Source organism: Somniosus microcephalus, chromosome 6 (genome assembly GCF_052327205.1).
Source record: "Somniosus microcephalus isolate GS21.2 chromosome 6, FLI_Smic_1.0, whole genome shotgun sequence".
In the NCBI taxonomy this organism is placed as follows: domain Eukaryota; kingdom Metazoa; phylum Chordata; class Chondrichthyes; order Squaliformes; family Somniosidae; genus Somniosus; species Somniosus microcephalus.
In genome coordinates, this window is record NC_140992.1 from 166,169,719 (window position 1) to 166,189,465 (window position 19,747).

Here is a 19,747-nt window from a genome sequence, read left to right on the forward strand (position 1 = left end):
AGAACTGTTAGCCTGATATCAGTCGTTAGGAAAATGCTGGAATCCATTATTAAGGAAGTGGTAATAGGGAACTTAGGAAATCATAATATGATTAGGCAGAGCCAACATGGTTTTCTGAAAGGGAAATCGTGTTTAACAAATTTATTAGAGTTTTTTGAGGATGTCATTATCAGGGTAGGTAAAGGGGAACCAGTGGATGTGGTATTTTGGATTTCCAAAAGGCATTCGATAAGTTGTCACATGAAAGGCTGTTACACAAGATAAGGGCTCATGGGTTTGGAGTGATATATTATCATGGATAGAGGAACGGTTAACAGACAGAAAACAGAGTAGGGATAAACGGGTCATTTTCAGGTTGGCAGACTGTAACTATTGCGGTGCCACAAGGATCAGTGCATGGCGCTCCGCTTTTTACAACCCACATTAATGACTTAGATGAAGAGACCAAGTGTAAAGTATTCAAGATTGTTGATGATGCAAAGGTAAGTGGGAAAGTGAGCTATGAGGAGAACATAAAAAGGCTGCAAAGGGATATAGGTAGGTTAAGTGAGTGGGAAATAAGCTGGCAGATGGAATATAATGTGAGAAATGTGAGGTTATTCACTTTTGTAGAAATAATAGAAAAACAGGATATTTTTCAAATGGTGATAAATTATTAAATGTTGGTGTAAAATGAGATGTAGGTGTCCTCATACATGAAAGTTAGCATGCAGGCAAATGGCATGTTGGCCTTTATTGCAAGGGGATTGGAGGACACGAGTAAGGAAGTCTTGCAACAATTGTAAGGGGCTTTTCTGAGACCACACCTGGAGTACTGTGCACAGTTTTGGTGTTAACTGAGGAAGGATATTAGAGGTAGTTCAATGAAGGTTCACTGGATTGATTCCTGGAATGAGAGGGTTGTCCTTTGAGGAGCGATTGAGTCGGTTAGCCCTATACTCTCTGGAGTTTAGAAGAATGAGAGATGATCTCACTGAAACATATAAGATACTGAGGGGGATTGACAGGGTAGATGCTGAGAGTTTGATTCCCCTGGTTGGAGGTACTGGAACTAGGGGGCATAGTCTCAGGAGAAGTCACTTAAGACTGAGATTACGAGGAATTGTGAATCTCTCGAGGTCTCTACCTGAAACGGCTGTGGATACTGAATCATTGAGTATATTCAAGTCTGAGAGTGATAGATTTTTGGACTCTAGGGATCGGATGGGAAAGTGAAGTTAAGTTCGAAGATTAGCCATGATCTTATTGAATGATGGAGCAAGCTTGAAGGGCCACATGGCCTGCTCCTGCTCCTAACTATTATTTTCTTATGTAAATGCCGAGGCAAAGTAATAATTTAATATTTCTGCAATTTTGCTTTAATTACCTGTGAGTTTATGGTGTATGGCCCTATCCCTATCATTATATTTATTTCGTTATTCCTTGATATTTTAATTTTTTACTTTCACTTTGCTTTTCTTATTGTTTTTTTACTTCTTTCCTAACCTTTTATATTGCCTTTTATCCTGCACTCCTGTGTTGTCTATGTACTTGGTGCATGCGTTTTGTGTTAGTTTCAATCTTGCCCTTATTTCTTTATGCATCCATGGCTTGACATTAATGGTTAGTTTGTTCCAGCTTTTTAATGGAATATATTTCTCCTGGACTCTATGATGCCATTTTAAACGTTTCCCACTGTTGTTCTTTTCCCTTGTTTGTCAATAATTTTTTACAGTTTATTTTCTCCAGTTCCATCCTCATCCCCTTACATTCAGCTTTTTCCTCAACTTATTAATTTGGTCTTTGTCTTACTTATGTCCTTCAACTTTTATCTTAAATCATATTACATTATGATCACTAATGACTAGATGTTCCCCTATACTTACTTCTGTTATCTGTTCTGTTCTTCTTGCCAGTTTATTTGGGGGTAGTTAAAATCTCCCATGATTATTATTCTCTGTCCTTTACTCATTTCACATGTTTGCTTACATATTTCATCCTCCGCTGCCTTTCCATTATTAGGTGGTCTGTAGTGTAACTTATTAGCGTGATCAATCCCTTGTTATCCTTTATTTTAATTCATATGGATTCTGTTTCTAGCCTTCTGTTAGTTGTGTCCCTTTTTGCTACTGCCATTATATTATACCGAATGCAGGTTGTATCATATTCAAAAAGTATAAAGAAGGAATTAGATGATGGGGTAGCTACTTCTACCTATATCGTTGGTTCCTACGTGGACCAAGACAGCTGGATCATCCCCCTTCCACTCCAAGTTCTTCTCCAGCTGCGAGGAGATATCTTTAACCCTGGCACTGGCCAGGCAACACAGCCTTTGGAACTCTCGGTCGCGCCTGCAGGGAACAGTATCTATCCCCCTGACTATACTGCCCAGCATCCATACACCATCTCGAGAATCCGTTAGGAGCCTGGTAACAGTTATTTAATATAACTACCCCATCATCTAATTCCTTCTTTATACTTTTTGAATATGTTACAACCTGCAATATCTATTTGCCAGTCCCGTTCTTTATGTAACCATGTTTCAGTTGCTTCTACTACATCTGGTTCTTCACTGTGGATTATTGCCTCCAAGTCCCCCGTTTTATTTTTTATGTCGTGCACATTGTTGTACAGGCAGTATCTTTCGCCTTTAATCATTGTTCCTTTTACTTAATTTTAGCAGTCCTTTTGTACTTCTGTTTTATAACTGTTTAGGTTAACAGATTGTTAAGGTTTGATCTGCGTTTATTTTATTTTGGGCCAATGTCACGAATAAATCAGAGTTCCAGGAGGGTTCTGAATGTATTCTAAGTAAATATTAAGTAACTGTTACCAGGCTCCTAACGGATTCTCCAGTTGGTGTATGGAGGCTGGGCAGTATAGTCAGGGGGATAGATACTGTTCCCTGCAGGCGTGACCGAGAGTTCCAAAGGCTGTGTTGCCTGCCCAGTGCCAGGGTTAAAGATATCTCCTCACAGCTGGAGAAGAACTTGGAGTGGAAGGGGGATGATCCAGTTGTCTTGGTCCACGTAAGAACCAACGATATAGGTAGAAGTAGGAATGAGGTTCTGCTGAGGGAGTTTGAGGAGCAAGGATCCAAGTTAAATAGCAGAACATCAAAGGTGATAATCTATGAATTGTTACCTGAGCCACGTACAATTTGGCCAAGGGACAAATAGATTATAGGTTTAAATGCGTGGCTCAAAGAGTGGTGTGGGAGGAAGGGGTTTCAGTTCATGGGGCACTGGCACCAGTACTGGGGAAAGAGGGAGCTGTTCTGTTGGAACAGGCTCCACTTAAACCGGGCGAGGACCTGTGGCCTGGCGAATCGAATAACTAGGGCAGTAGACAGGGCTTCAAAATAATGAAGGAGGTGTGAGGATTCAGGAAAGAGTGCAATTAAAAGCAGCACGAGAAATGTCAAGGCTCTAGAGCAGAGTAGAGTTTTGGGTAAAAATAAGCAGAGTGGGTCAGGTAGGGACTGAGGGAGTGACAAAGGTAATAAGGCATCAGTGGCTCAGGTAACATCAGGGAAAATAAGAAATAAGTCAAAGCTAAAGATATTATATCTGAATGCATGAAACATTCGCGACAAAATCGGTGAATTAATAGCACAGATAGAAATTAACAAGTTTGATCTAAAAGCCATAACGGAGATGTGGTTGCAATGTGGCCATGGGAGGGAACTAAATATTCCAGAATACTTAACTTTTAGAAGAGATAGGCAAAAATCGAAAAGGAGGAGGGTTAGCTCTAATAATAAAGGCTGGGATAAAGACAGTAGAGAGAAAGTTCTTAGCTCCGAAAATCAAGAAGTCGAATCAGCTTCGGGGAAGCTACGAAAAAGAAAGGGCAGTAAACTTTGGTGGGAGTTTTTTATAGGCCGCTAAACAATAGCTGTAATGCAGGGCAGTGCATAAGTCAGGAAATTAGAGGTGCATGTAACAAGAGTAATACCGTGATCGTGGGGGACATTAATCTACATATAGACTGGACAAACCAAATTTACAGTAATAGCGTGGAGGATGAATTCATGGAATGTATGCAAGATAGTTTTCTAGATCAGTATGTTGAGGAACCAACTAGGAAACAGGTTATTTTAGATCTAGTATTGTGCAATGAGAAAGGGTTAATTAATAACCTACTGGTAAAGGGACCTTTACGGAAGAGCGACCATAATACGATAGAATTTTATATTGAGTTTGAAAGTGATTTAGTTAAATCCGGAACTGGGGTCTTAATCTAATCAAAGCAAACTACGTAGGTATGAGGTGCGAGTTAGTTAAGGTAGATTGGGAAAATACATTAAAAGGTATGATGGTAGACAAGCTATGGCTAGCATTTAAAGAATTAATGCCTAATTTACAACAAATATACATTCCTTTAAGGCACAAATATCCCGCAGGAAAAGTGGTCCAACCGTGGCTAACAAGAGAAGTTATCAAACTAATGAGAGTAAACTAGCAAGAGACACAAAAACAGACTATAAAAGCTTCTATATGTACATAAAAAGGAAAAGTTTAGTGAAGGTACATGTGAGTCCCTAACAGGCTGAGACAGGAGAAATTATAATGGTGAATAAGGAAATGGCAGAAAAATTAAACAAATACATTGTCTCTGTCTACATGGAAGAAGACGCAAAAAACTTTTCGGAAATAGTGGAGAACCAAGGGTCTAGCGAGAATGAGGAGCTGAAAGAAATAAGCATAAGTAAAAAAAATAGTACTGGTGAAATTAATGGGACTGAAAGCCGATAAATCCCCTGGACCTGATAGCCTACATCCTAGGGTTTTGAAAGCGGTTGCTATAGAGATAGTGGATGCATTGGTTGTCATTTTTCAAAATTTCATAGATTCTAGAACGGTTACTGTGGATTGCAAGGTAGCAAATGTAACCCACTATTTAACAAAGGAGGGAGACAGAAAACGGGGAACAACAGACCAGTTAGCCTCACAGCAGTAATAGGGAAATGATAGAATCCATTATTGAGGACGTGGTAACAGGTGTACAACGTTCTGATTGTCTGACAGTTTATAGAGTTCAGATCCGTGGAACTAACAACACAAAACCCAATGAATCTGTGAAACTCCTTTTACTTAAAAATCAACATCAGGTTACAAGTAATTACCAGAATACAAAATGTACTCAATTCATGCTCTTATCACAAGCAAGCCTCTAATATAATTTACTTTAAGCTCAGGTGATAATAAGGAAAACCACATAAGTTACTATTCACCAAATGAGAGGTCAATTCAACGATCATAGACGTATGGCTAACGTTAATTGGCAACTGACCAGGTCGCCATCAACTATAGCATCGAATGTCAGTGTCCAACAACACATTTAACCCAAAACTTGACAACTGGCCCACAGCATTCATGTCCCAAACTCTGTGGAAACTCTCTCTCTCTCTCTCTCTCCCTATACGTTTTGATGTTAATTAACCAAGGCCAGACATCCAAAGATAGTCATTGTTTTTCACATCTGCAGGTGCTGACTCGCAGTTCTCACAGAATTTTCAAAAACTTAACTTTCGAAGGAAAAGTGCCAACACATCAACTTTTAGCCAAGCAGTCTCTTGCCTCAAAGCTTGTCGGTACATTTGGTCACTTTTAAATTCAGTCACGTTTCCATGACAGTGTTACACAAAGCACTTAGAAAATAATAATAGGATTGGGATGAGTCAACACGGAGTTATGAAAGGGAAATTGTGCTTGACAAATCTGTTGGAATTTTTTGAGATTGTAACTAAAAGAATAGATAAAGGGGGCGAGTGGAATTGGTGTATTTGGATTACCATAAGGCATTCGATAAGGTGCCACACAAGGGGTTATTAAACAAAATTAGGGCTCATGGGATTGGAGGTAATATACTAGCATGGATTGATGATTGGTTAACGGACAGAAAACAGAGTGTAGGAATAAAAGTGTCATTTTCGGGTTGGTAGGCTGTAACTACTGGGGTACCGCAAGGGTCAGTGCTTGGGCCTGAGCTATTCGCAATCTACACCAATGATTTGGATGAGGGGACCAAATGTAATGTATCCAAGTTTCCTGATGATACAAAGTTGGGTGGGAATGTAAGTTTTAAAGAGGATGCAAAGAGGCGTCAAGGGGATATAGAAAGGCTAAGTGAGTGGGCAAGAACATGGCAAATGGAACATAATGTGGAGAAATGTGAAGTTATAAACTTTGGTAGGAAAGATAGAAAAACAGAGTATATTTTAAACGGTGAAAGATTGGGAAATGTTGGTGTTCAGAGGGACCTGGGTGTCCGTGCACACGAATCACTGAAAGTTAACATGCAAAGACAGCAAGCAATTAAGAAAGCAAATGGTATGTTGGCCTTTATTACAAGAGGCTTTGTGTACAAGAGTAAAGATGTCTTACTGCAATTATGTAGGGCCCTGGTGAGACCACATCTGGAATATTGTGTACAGTTTTGATCTCCTTACCTAAGGAAGGATATACTTGTCATAGAGGGAGTGCAACGAAGATTCACCAGACTGGTTCCTGGGATGAGGGGATTGTCATCAGAGGAGAGATTGAGTAGACTAGGACTATATTCTCTAGAGTTTAGAAGAATGAGAGGTGATCTCAGTGAAACTTACAAAATTCTTACAGGGCATGACAGGCTAGATGCAGGGAGGATGTTTCCCCTGGCTGGGGAGTTTAGAACCAGGGGTCACAGTGTTAGAATAAAGGTTGCGCCATTTAGGACTGATATGAGAAGACATTTCTTCACTCAGTGGGTGGTGAATTTTTGGAATTCACTACCCCAGAGGGCTGCGGAGGCTCAGTCGTTGAGCATATTCAAGACAGAGATCGATAGATTTTTGAATATTAAGGGAATCAAGGGATATGATGACAGTACAGGAAAGTGGAGTTGAAGTAGAAGATCAACCATGATCTTATTGAATCACAGAGCAGGCTCGAAGGTCCAAATGGCCTACTCCTGCTCTTATTTCTTATGTGCTTATGTTCTTATATTCAATGATTTCTGTGTGGAAACTGCTGCTCCTTCAGTTTCATTCAGTGCGATTCAAAATTATAATGTTGAAATTCGTTTCACTTCCGATTTCCCTCCTTCTGGATGAATTGACGCTGTAAATAAAAACTGTCTTGGTGCTGAACACTTACTTTTCTCAGGCCTAGAAATTCAGTTGGGCGCGCCAGCCGTTAGTGCCTTAGGAGGAGTAGATCTCGAGCGCTAGGCGCTTAGCGCCCGGGCGCAGCACGATCTGCACCTCGCCCCAACGTCAGTACACATTTAGCGCTGGCGCAAAGTCTTAGCGCGCGCCCTGCTGCGCGCGCAGATCATGACATCATTTACTAGTGCAACGCCCTTTGTGCGCCCCGAACCGGAACTTCACTCACGCCGCCCCATTGTGCGCTGGGTGGCCCGAACGACTGTGAAATGGAATGGTACACAGCCGAGGCAGGCCGCGGGGAGCGCTAATTAAAGGGCACTTACCCTGCACTATAAAGGGCAGCCATTTTGCAGCATTCACTCTTGTGCAACGGTTTTTTGGAGAGAGACCAAGGAGGAGAGCTTACTGGTTTGGACCAACACTAGGACAGGTATTTTTGGCTCAGGCCAGAGCTTAGCAATTATCTTTGCCTTCATTGAGAGCTCATTGTTTCCCAGCATATAATGTGGGCTGCATTGGGTGCCAACGCTGACTTTCAGCCTTATGCCAGAAGGGCTTACAGATGCCGTGAGAGAGTGGCAGCCCTGGCAAGACGCAGAGGGGGCAACAGGCGTCGCCAACTGAGGCCTTACCCACCCAGGGTATACCGCCAGCAGTCCGCCTATCTGACCATGTCTGCCGCGATGTGTGTAAGGAGGCTGCGATTCAGAAGGGAGGTGGTTGCAGACATCTGGCAGCTGCTTCAGAGAGATCTGCAGCCACAGCTGATGCGCAGGATGTCTCTGTCGGTGGCAGTGAAGGTGACGGTGGCTCTCAACATCTATGCCACCGGCTCCTTCCAATCCACTGCTGGGGACATCGCTAACATCTCCCAGTTCGCCGTGCATTGCTGCATCTGCCAGGTGACTGAAGCCCTTTTCACAAGGAGACATCAATTCATCTCCTTCCCCATGACCCTGGACAAGCAGCAGCAGCGTGCAGTGGGATTTACAAGAATAGCGGGCTTCCCCATGGTGCAGGGCGCCATTGACTGCACGCATGTGGCTTTGCGGGCACCTCTGGAGCATGCCGAGGATTACCACAACCGGAAGGGCTACCATTCCCTCAATGTACAGCTGGTGTGTGACCACAGGCAGCGCATCCTAGCTGTCAATGCCCGCTTTCCAGGCAGCAGCCACGATGCCTTTATCCTGCGACAGACAACTGTGGCTGACATGTTCCAGGCACAGCCTCCCCCAACAGGATGGCTTATCGGGGACAAAGGCTATCCTTTGTGTACCTGGCTCATGACCCCGCTCCGCGCGCCCACAACCCCTGCTAAAGAGGCATACAACGAGAGCCATCAAGCGACTAGGAACATCATAGAACAAACAATCGGCGTCCTCAAGCAATGGTTCCGCTGTCTCGATCGCTCCGGGGGAGCCCTCCAGTATTCGCAGGACCGAGTCTTCCAATTCGTCGTCGTTTGCTGCATGCTGCACAACCTGGCTAACCGCAGAACTCAGGCACTGCCACCTCACGTTGGACCCCCACCTCAGGAGGAGGAGCAGGAGGAGCATGAGGAGGAGGAGGACGAGGAGTACCAGCCCAAGAGGGAGGCACAAGATCCAAGGGCCGCCCGTCGGCGGCTTATTGAACGGCACTTCTAGGCCCCCTGTCAGGGAATGGCTTGTGCCAATGAAAGAACATGATTGCAGCTGCTCCGCAAGCCCTCAGCCGGTTAAGGCAACAAACACTTCAAAGATCAAACATGGACAATGTTAATAAATAAAATGCTTTATTGTACAAACTCAGGGCCCTTCCCACATGAAAACCAAAAACAGACGAAACCCCCAAAAAACACTCAAACACATTACTCGCTCCCACAACCTGGAGAGGATTAACAAAACAGTGCAACTAAAATGGCCGACATCCTCGGCCTTCAAAAAACAAACATCCAATTCTCGGCCTCAAAAAACAAAAATCCAATTCTCGGCCTCAAAAAACAAACACAACTGGCCACACATTCGACTTTTTGGCCCGCTAGGTCAATGCCTTGGCCATCTTTGTGTGGCCCCTGCCCGCCCTGCTGCTCCTCCTCAAAGTAAGGCCATTGGCTGCTGCAAGGCTGGGGGCAGGCTCCAGAGGGGCACATGTCATGACGGCAGATGCCCTTGGGGGTCGGCCTAGTCAAGGTCTGGCCGTCGAGCGGGCGGCTGTTGAATGCTACAGCTGTGCATGGCCAGCATCATTCGCTGCAGCAGCTCCTGGCAGCTCCACTGGGGGAGTGGCAGTGGCAGCTGGAGGAATGGGGGCAAGCTGGTGGATGGCAGGCGCTCGCTGGTCGCCTGAGACACTGGCACTCACCCGGGCCAGCACTGCAGCATGCGCACCAATCTGCCGAGGGACAGACCGCTGTGCTGCTGCAGCGCGCCGGGTGCCCTGGCGATGCCTGGCTGACACAGCGAGTGTGGCAGCAGTGAGTGCCCGTGTTGACCTGTTCAGTGACCTCATCAGAGCACCCAGTGACTGCACGGCACCACTGATCAGCTGCCCACTCGCTGCCTGAGCTGCCCCGAATGCCGCATGACTCGCTGCCTGATCGGCCCCGAATGCCGCCCAACTCGCTGCCTGCTCTGCCCCGAATTCCGCCAAACTGATGGCTTTGAGGCCCCGACGTCGGTGACACTCCAAGAGAGGGACTCGATGGCCTCAGGCAACCGTGCCACTACCCCCATGAGCTCCGTGTGCTGGCGCTCTGAGTCCGCGGACAAGTCCACGAGGCATTCCATCTTCTCGGCAAAGACCATCTCCGGACTGGAGACCGGACTCTCCCTCTGGGGAGAAGGCCGCAGAGCTGGCCGAAACTTCCTGCGTTGCTGGAGGCCGCTGGGCCCAGCAATTGGACTCCCCTCCGACCCTTCCCCCCTCTGGGGAGAAGGCCGCCGAGCTGGCACCCCCCTCCCGCGTTTCTGCAGGCTGCAGGTCCCATGAGCTCCCCCTCCGTCCGACACTTCCGCGATGCTCCCCTCCAGGGAAGACGTGTCCCCTACATTGGCATGGGCTGCCACGGCTGAGGGTTCCCCTGATGGGCCGCCTTCCTCTTGCTCCTCCTCCTCCTCCTCCTCTGAGGGGCTGTCACTGGCAAGTTCAGGGACCTCCTCCTCACCATCTGAAAGCAGGAAGGCACAAGAGTAGCTTTAGAGTGAGGAGAGGGCGTCAGCGAGGGATGCATGAGTGGTGGCATTCAGCGCATTGGTCGGACAGTGGCAAAGGATGTAGATCTGATGCGCAAGTGGGACGAGAGAGGGCCAAACGGGGATGTCCTTACCATTGGTGCCCAGAACAGGGTCGGCATCTCCACATGCAATGGGCCCAATCACCCGGCCACCCATGATGCGCTCCACGCAATGTTGAAGCTTGGTGAGTGGCTGGATCTGGGGTCGGCCTCCCCCGGTCGTAGTCCGGCTCTTCCGATTATTAGCCAGCTTGGCCTGCAAGAGAAAGGACGGCCTCTAAGTACAGTGTGTCGCCCTGATCTTGTGTGCACTGCCTCCCATGGTGGAATAGCCTGGCCAGTATGTCGCCCTGATCTTGTGTGCACTGCCTCCCATGGTGGAAGAGCCTGGCCAGTGTGACACCCTGATCTTGTGTGCACTGCCTCCCATAGTGGAAGAGCCTGGCCAGTGTGTCACCCTGATCTTGTGTGCACTGCCTCCCATGGTGGAATAGCTTGGCCAGTGTGTTAAGTGCAGAATTTGCAATTGATGTTCATGCCTGTCCCATAGCTGCTGGATGAGGGCTGGCCATTAGGGCTTTCAGGTCCCTTTGCCCATAATGTGAGGTGCACATGCAAGGATGAGGAGGTCACTGGAAAGGGTACTCACCCTGACAATCCGCGTGAGGTCATTAAACTTTTTGCGGCATTGGACACCAGTCCTGAGGACCTCGCTGTTGGCTGACACCTTGCTGGCGACATGCCTCCAGGCTCTCCAGTAGGCTAGGACTGGCGCCTTCCTGCCATTGTCCGGGTACAAAATATGGCGCCTCGTCTCCACACCACCAACCAGCACACTCAGATCATGCTCTGAGAAGCGCTGCGCTCATTCACGGGCCCTCTGCATGGCTTCAGGTGCTATTTGGGTCCAGCAGCAGTGTTCAGGCCTAGCTGGAGGGCTCCACTATCCAGGGCGTGGCAGCAGACAAAGTCGACCCTTCCCCCTTAAGAGCTGGCCGGCGCCAGGGTGTCTGCTGTCAATGATGAGATGGCCGCACTTGCGCTGCGCCCGGCCTGGGCGCTCTCGCTCAGCACCTCCGGCTTAGCACCTAAAGAGACGCGTCCAGCACCAGTTTTAGCGCTCGAGCAAACTCTTAGGGCGAAGCTAATGAATATCGCAGAAGTGGCCTCGATTTGGCGGCGGGCGCAAACTTTAGCGGCCGCCCGACTTTAACGCCCCAAAAGTGGCTACAATGAATTTCTAGGCCTGAGTGTTTTAATCAATTGCCTTTTCACTTGTGACAGGATTGAACTGGGTGTTACAGAATGGGTGGTGGGACATACCTGGGGCGGACTCTGTCTCCCTGTTTCATTGTAATTAATTCACATTTACATGTGTTTAAAGGACTGTATTAGATTAGATTGGATTTTCTTCACAGTCTCGCACACTTCACCCAGCTCGGTAATTTATTTTGAAGTCTTCATTCGCTATTTGGTCAACACAGTCATACTGCTCCATGATGCAGTTTAACATAGAATATCATGAATCATATGGTATCACTGGTATTTCAGGGTAAGGGACAAGCTTATTACAGGTAAGATTCTCTGCCCCCCGACCCTATCCTTCCAGGGCAATACCCCACCAACACCAGCTGAACCAGTGGAATACTTGTGCTATGGCGGTGCTGACTCAATGCTCAGCTGTTTATAACTGTTGGTTCAAGGTCCAAGTGCCACCTCATAGCCAGTTTCAATCTCAAGCCACCGGAGAATGACCGCGTGGGCCCTACTCGCCAGTGGTGTGGCCCAATAACTCCAGGAAGAGAGTTCAGAATATATTACCGAGCTGGGAGAAGTGTGCGAGATGGATCTCTGCCAGACAGAGAATGTACTGGGTCTCTGTTTCTGTCGAAGAAGTAGATCATGGCCGATATATTTCAGCCCTGGAATACTTGGATTGTCATGAATTTGCGCCACCTGTTTTCGGTACTGAAAAGGATTAGAAGTCAGATTGGAGAGGATGGGAGGATGTTCATTGCAGCCAATACTGCCGGAGCTTTAGTGTGAGGACCTGCACCTGAGTGTGATCCAGCCACATTAACTTGGCCGAGGGCAACAAGCTGAGGGAGCAGAAAGGAAAGGAAAAGGGACATGGGCTGCAGAGAAGGTGAAGAAAGCAGGTAAGTCAAGAAACAGATCAGAAAGTGGGGAATTTAAATGAGTAAGGTTGCCAAACTAAGAGAAGCAGCCGAATCCCCCACCCTCGACATCCTGGGGGTCACCACCAACCATAATTAGAACTGGACCAGCCACATCAATACTGTGGCTACCAAAGCAGATCAGATGCTCAGTATTCTGCGTGAGTGTCTCACCTCCTGACTCCCCAAAGCCTTTCCACCATCTACAAAGCACAAGTCAGGAGTGTGATGAAATACTCACCACTGGATGTGTGCAACTCCAACAACACTCATGAAGCGTGACATCATCCAGGGCAAAGCAGGCCACTTCGTCGGCACCCCATCAACCACCTTAATCACAGAATCATAGAATCATAGAATGGTTACAGCAAAAAAGGATGCAATTCGGCCCGTCGAGCCCGTGCCCTCTGAAAGAGCACTTCAGCTAGTCCCACTCCCATGCCCTTTCCCCGAAGCCCTGCATTTTTATCCTCCAGGTACTTATCCAATTTCATTTTGAAAGCTACGATTGAGCCTCCATCACCCTTTCAGGCAGTGCATTTCAGATACTAACCTTTTGCTGCTTAAATTTTGTTTCCTCATGTTGCCTTTGGTTCTTTTGCCAATCAACTTAAATCTGTACCCTTTGGTTCTTGTCCCTTCCACCAATGGGAGCAGTTTCTCTCTATCTACTCTGTCTTGACCCTCATGATTTTAAATTCCTCTTTCTAATCTCCTCTCAACCTTCTCTGCTCTCAGGGGAACAACTGCAGCTTATCTAGTCTATCCACATAACTGAAGTCACTCATCCCTGGAATCATTCTCATAAACCTTTTCTGCACCCTCTCTAAAGCCTTCACATCCTGCCTAAAGTGCGGTGCCAAGAATTGGACACAATACTCCAGCTGAGGCCGAATCAGTGTTTTATAAAAGTTCATCATAACTTCCTTGCTTTTGTATTCTATGCATCTATTCATGAAGCCCAGGATCCCGTAAGCATCTTTAACACAGCCATGATCTCATTAAATGGTGGAAAAGGCTCGAGGGGCCGAATGACTTACTCCTGCTCCTATCTTCTATGTTTCTATGTAACTGCTTTCTCAACCTGCCTGAACACCTTCAAGGATTTGTGCACATATACCCCCAGGTCTCTCTTTTCATGCACCCCCTTTAGAATTGTACATTTTACTTTATATTGCCTCTCCTCGTTCTTCCTACCAAAATGTATCACTTCACCCTTTTCTGTATTAAATTTCATCTGCCACGTGTCTGCTCATTTCACCAGTCTGTCTATGTCCTCTTGAAGTCTATCGCTATCCTCCTCACTGTTCACTATATTTAAAAGTTTTGTGCCATCTGCAAATTTTGAAATTGTACCCTTAGCTCCCAAATCCAAGTCATTAATATATATCAAGAAAAGCAGTGGTCATAGTACTGACCCCTTGGGAATACCACTGTGCACCTTCTTCCAGTATGAAAAACAACCATTCACCAGTATCTGTTTCCTGTCACTTAGCCAATGTCGCATCCATGATGCCACTGTCCCTTTTAATCCATGGGCTTTAAATTTGCTGGCAAGCCTATTATGTGGCACTTTATCAAACACCTTTTGGAAATCCATATACATCACGTCAACTGGTTCACTAATGTCTTTTAGGGAAGGACATCTGCCGTCCTTACCTGGTCTGGTCTATATGTGACTCCAGAACAACAGCAATGTGGTTGACTCTTAACTGCCCTCTGAAATGGCCTAGCAAGTCACTCAGTTGTAACTAACCACTACAAAACATAACAAGAATAAAACCGGACAGACCACCCGGCATAGACTTTGGTACCAGTTACGAACACAGCAATGGCACACCCAGCCCATTCAACTGTGCAAAGTCCTGCTCACCAACATCTGAGGACTTGTGCCAAAATTCGGAGAGCTCTCCCACAGACATAGTCATACTCACAGAATCATACCTTTCAGCCAATGTCCCAAACTCCTCCATCATCATCACTGGGCATGTCCTGTCCCACCCGCAGGGCAGACACACCAGAGGTGGTGGTACAGTGGCATACAGTCGGGAAGGAGCGGCTCTGGGAGTTCTCAACATTGACCCTGGTCACATGAAGTCTCATGGCTTCAGGTCAAGCATGGGGAAGGAAACCTCCTGCTGATTACCACCTACCGCCCTACCTCCGCTGAACGCACTGAGAGTGGTAAGGGCACAGAATATAATCTGGTGGGTGACTTCAATGTCTATCATCAAGAGTGGCTCGGTAGCACCACTACTGACCGAGCTGGCCAAGTCCTGAAGGATATAACTGACAGTCAGGGCCTGCGACAGGTGGTGAAAGAACCAACACGAGGGAAAAACCTGCTTTAACTCGTGCTCACCAATCTACCTGTTGCAGATGCATCTGTCCATGACAGCATTGATAGCAGTGACCACCGCACAATCTTTGTGGAGACAAAGTCTCGTCTTCACACTGAGGACATGCTCCATCGCGTTGTCTGGCACTACCACCGTGCTAAACAGGATAGATTCAGAACAGATCTAGCAGCTCAAAACTGGGCATCCATGAGGTGCTTTGGCCATCAGCAGCAGCAGAATTGTATTCCACCACACTCTGTAACCTCATGGCCTGGCATATCCCTCACTCTACCATTACCAGCAAGCCAGGGGACCAACCCTGGTTCAATAAGGAGTGTAGAAGAGCTACTTAAAAATGAGGTGCCAACCTGGGGAAGCTGCAACACAGGACTACATGCATGCTAAAAAGCGGAAACAACATGCTATAGATAGGTCTAAGCGATCCCTCAATCAAAGGATCAGATCAAAGCTCTGCAGTCTTGTCACATTCAGGGCATAAAAGAAAAGACAGCCATCCGTGGCTAAGTAAAGTAAAGTAAAGTAATTCCGACTGAAAACAACGGCATATAATGTAGCCAAATCTAGCAGGAGGATAGAAGATTGGGAAGCATTTAAAAGCCAGCAAAGAATAACTAAAATATTAATTAAGAAAGGGAAGACAGATTATGAAAGTAAACTAGAAAAAATATAAAAACAGATAGCAAGAGTTTATACAGTTATACAAAAAGAAAAAGGGTGGCTAAAGTGAATGTTGGTCCCTTAGAGGACGAGACTGGGAAATTAGTACTGGGGAACATGTAGATGGCAAATACGCTGAACAAATATTTTGTATCAGTCTTTACAGTAGAGGACACTAAAAATATCCCAACACTAGACAAACAGGGGGCCATAGGAGGGGAGGAGCTATACACAATTAAAATCACTAAGGTGATGGTACTCGGTAAGATAATGGGAGTTAAGGCGGATAAATCCCCTGGACCTGGTGGATTACATCCTAGGGTCTTGAGAGAAGTAGCGGTAGGGATTGCGGATGCATTGGTGGTAATTTTCCAAAATTCCCTGGATCAGGAAAGCTCCCAGCAGATTGGAAAACTGCTAATGTAACGCCCTTATTTAAAAAGGGAGGTAGACAAAAGGCTGGAAACTATAGACCAGTTAGCCTAACATCTGTGGTTGGTAAAATGTTGGAGTCCATTATTAAGGAAGCAGTAACAGGACATTTGGATAAGCATAATTTAATCGGACAGAGTCAGCATGGTTTTATAAAGGGGAAGTCATGTTTGACAAATTTGCTCGAATTCTTTGAGGACGAAACAAACAGGGTGGATAAAAGGGAACCAGTGGATGTGGTGTATTTGGACTTCCAAAAGGCCTTTGACAAAGTGCCACACAAAAGATTACTGCACAAGATAAAAAATCACGGGATTTGGGGTAATATACTGGCATCAGTGGAAGATTGGCTATCTAACAGAAAACAGAGAGTGGGGATAAATGGTTGATTCTCGGGTTGGCAATCAGTAACTAGTGGTGTTCCGCAGGGGTCAATGCTGGGACCCCAACTCCTTACAATCTATATTAACGATTTGGAGGATGGGACCAAGTGCAACGTATCCAAGTTTGCTGATGATACAAAGATGGGAGAGAAAGCAGTGAGTGAGGAAGACATAAAAAACCTGCAAAAGGACATAGACAGGCTATTTGGCAGATGGAATATAATGTTGGAAAGTGTGAGGCTATGCACTTTGGCAGAAAAAATCAAAGAGCAAGTTATTATCTAAACGGAAAGAAACTGCAAAGTGCTACAGTGCAAAGGGATCTGGGGGTCCTGGTGCATGAAACACAGAAAGTTAGTATGCCGGTACAGCAGGTGATCAGCAAGGCCAATGGAATCTTGGCTTTTATTGCAAGGGGATGGAGTATAAAAGCAGGGAAGTCTTGCTTCAGTTCTACAGGGCATTGGTGAGGCCACACCTCGAATACTGCGTGCAGTTTTGGTTTCCATATTTAAGAAAAGATATACTTGCTCTCGAGGCAGTTCAGAGAAGGTTCACTCAGTTGATTCTGGAGATGAGGGGGTTGACTTATGAGGAAAGGTTGAGTAGAATGGGCCTCTACTCATTAGAATTCAGAAGAATGAGAGGCGATCTTATCAAAACATAAAAGATTGTGAGGTGGATTGTTCGGGTGGACGCGGGGAGGATGTTTCCACTGATGGGTGAAGCTAGAACTAGGGGGCATAATCTTAGAATAAGGGGTTGCCGTTTCAAAACTGAGATGAGGAGAAACTTCTTCACTCAGAGGGTAGTAAATCTATGGAATTTGCTACCTCAGAGAGCTGTGGAAGCTGCGACATTAAATAAATTTAAAACGGAGATAGGCAGTTTCTTAGCTGATAATGGAATTAAGGGTTACAGGAAGTGGGCCGGGAAGTGGACGTGAGTCTAGGTTCGGATCAGCCATGATCCTATTGAATGGCGGAGCAGGCCCGGGGGACCGTATGGCCTACTTCTGCTCCTACTTCTTGGCCCAGTAATTCCGGGCACAACCCGTGTGTACGGACGGGGTACTCACGCGTGTGCCCAGAGGAATTGCCGGTTTTCAGCATGCATAGCGCATGCGCTGAAAACTGGCATTTCCTCTCCTCTGACCCAAGGGGTTAAGAGGCAGAATGCGTGCGACTGCACAGGCAGCGCGTGCACAGTGAAATTCATTTTTTTTTCAGAGTTGCACGTGTGTAAATGCTTGCGGTCTTTACTCATTGAAAAGCCACATGTAAGTACTTAGTTTTTCAGGTAAGTGGGCTTTAAGTACAATTGAGAAAAAAAATTTCCACAGGTTTGTTATTTTTAAAGAATTTGCAGTAAGGTAAGTTTAGTTATAGCCCCGATTTTTAAAAAAAAATTGTTTCAAATTTTAAAATTATTGTTTAAAATAGTTTTTCAGAGTTCTTTATTGTTCATTTAAGTAGTGCAATGATTTTTTTAATTTTCATTCAGGTTTAAGCAGTGTTTTGGCGGCCAGGAGTTTTCATGAGTTTGACAGCTCTTTCTGTCAAACTCATGAATGAGTTTCCCCTCCCCTGATTGGCTGCACAGTGCTCACCTGATCCCAGGCAGCAAATCGCACTCACTACGCCACTGGATCAGGTAAGCACATCGCGCCGACATCTGAACCGGGCCAGTGACAGCAAATGCAAGCAGGCCCGGGCTTCAGATGTCGGCGCTCCGGGTGAGTGCACATCGGGGGCTTGCACGCGCGGCAAGCTCCCGATCCTAATTTCAGGGCCCTTACGTTCTTATATTCTTATGGTGGTGGACCATTAAACAACTAATGGTAGGAGGAGGCTCCATGAATATCCCCATCCTCAGAGATGGTGGAGCCCAGAAGGTGAGTGCAAAAGACAAGGCTGAAGCGTTTGCAACCATCTCCAGCTAGAAGTGCCGAGTGGATGATCCATATCGGCCTACTCCTGAGGTCCCCATCATCACAGAAGCCAGTCTTCAGTGAATTCAATTAACTCCACGTGATACCAAGAAACAGCTAAAAGTACTGGATACAGCAAAGGCTATCGGCCCCGACAACATCCCCGCTATCGTGCTGAAGACATGCTCCAGAACTAGCCACTCCTCTGGCCAGGCTGCTCCAATACAGCTAAAACACTGGGATCTATCCGACAATGCGAAAACTGCCCAGGGATGTCCTGTCCACAAAAAGCAGAACAAATCCAACCTGGCCAACTACTGCCCCATCAGTCTACTCTCAATCATCAGTAAAGTTTTGGAATGTGTCATCGACAGTGCTATCAAGCAACACTTACTCATGAATAATCTGCTCACGGATGCCCAGTTTGGGTTCCGCCAAGACCACTCGGCTCCCGATTTCATTACAGCCTTGGCTCAATCATGGACAATGGAGCTCAATTCCAGAGGTGAGGTGAGAGTGACTGCCCTTGACATCAATGCAGCATTTGTCTGAGTGTGGCATCAAGCAGCCCTAGTAAATCTGAAGTCAATGGGAATCAGGGGGAAAATGCTCCACTGGCTGGAATCATACTTAGCACAAATGAAGATGGTTGTGGTGATTGAAGGTCAATCAGCACAGCCCCAGGACTTCACTGCAGGTGCTCCCCAGGGCAGTGCCCTAGGCCCAAACATCTTCAGCTGCTTCATCAATGATCTTCCCTCCAACATCAGGTCAGAAATGGGGATGTTCGCTGATGACTGCACAGTATCAGCACCATTTACAACTCCTCCGATAATAAAGCAGTCCATGCCTGCATGCAACAAGACCTGGACGACACTCAGTCTCGGGCTGATATGTGTCAGGTAACATTCACGTAACAGAAGTGCCAGGCAATGACTTTCTCCAACAAGTGAGCATCTAACCACCTCCCCTTGACTTTCAATGGCATTACCATCACCGAATCCCCCACCATCAACATCCTGGCGGTCACCATTGACCAGAAACTTAACTAGACCAGCCACATAAATACTTTGGCAGTAAGAGCAGGTCAGAGGCCAGGTATTCTGTGGCGAGTGTCTCATCTCCTGACTGCCAAAGCCTTTCCACCATCTACAAGGCAGAAGTAAGGAGTGTGATGGAAAACTCTCCACTTGCCTGGTTGAGTGCAACTGCAGCAACACTCAAGAAGATTGACACCATCCAGGAAAAAGCAGCCCGTTTGATTGGTGCCCCATCCGCCACCTTAAACATTCACTCCCTCCACTACCGGCATACCATGGCTGCAATGTGTACCATCTACAATATACACTGCAGCAACTCGCCAAAGCTTCTTCAGCAGCAGCTCCCAAACCAGCGACCTCTTCCACCTAGTAGGACAAGGGCAGCAGATGCATGGGAACACCACCACCTCCAAGTTCCCCTC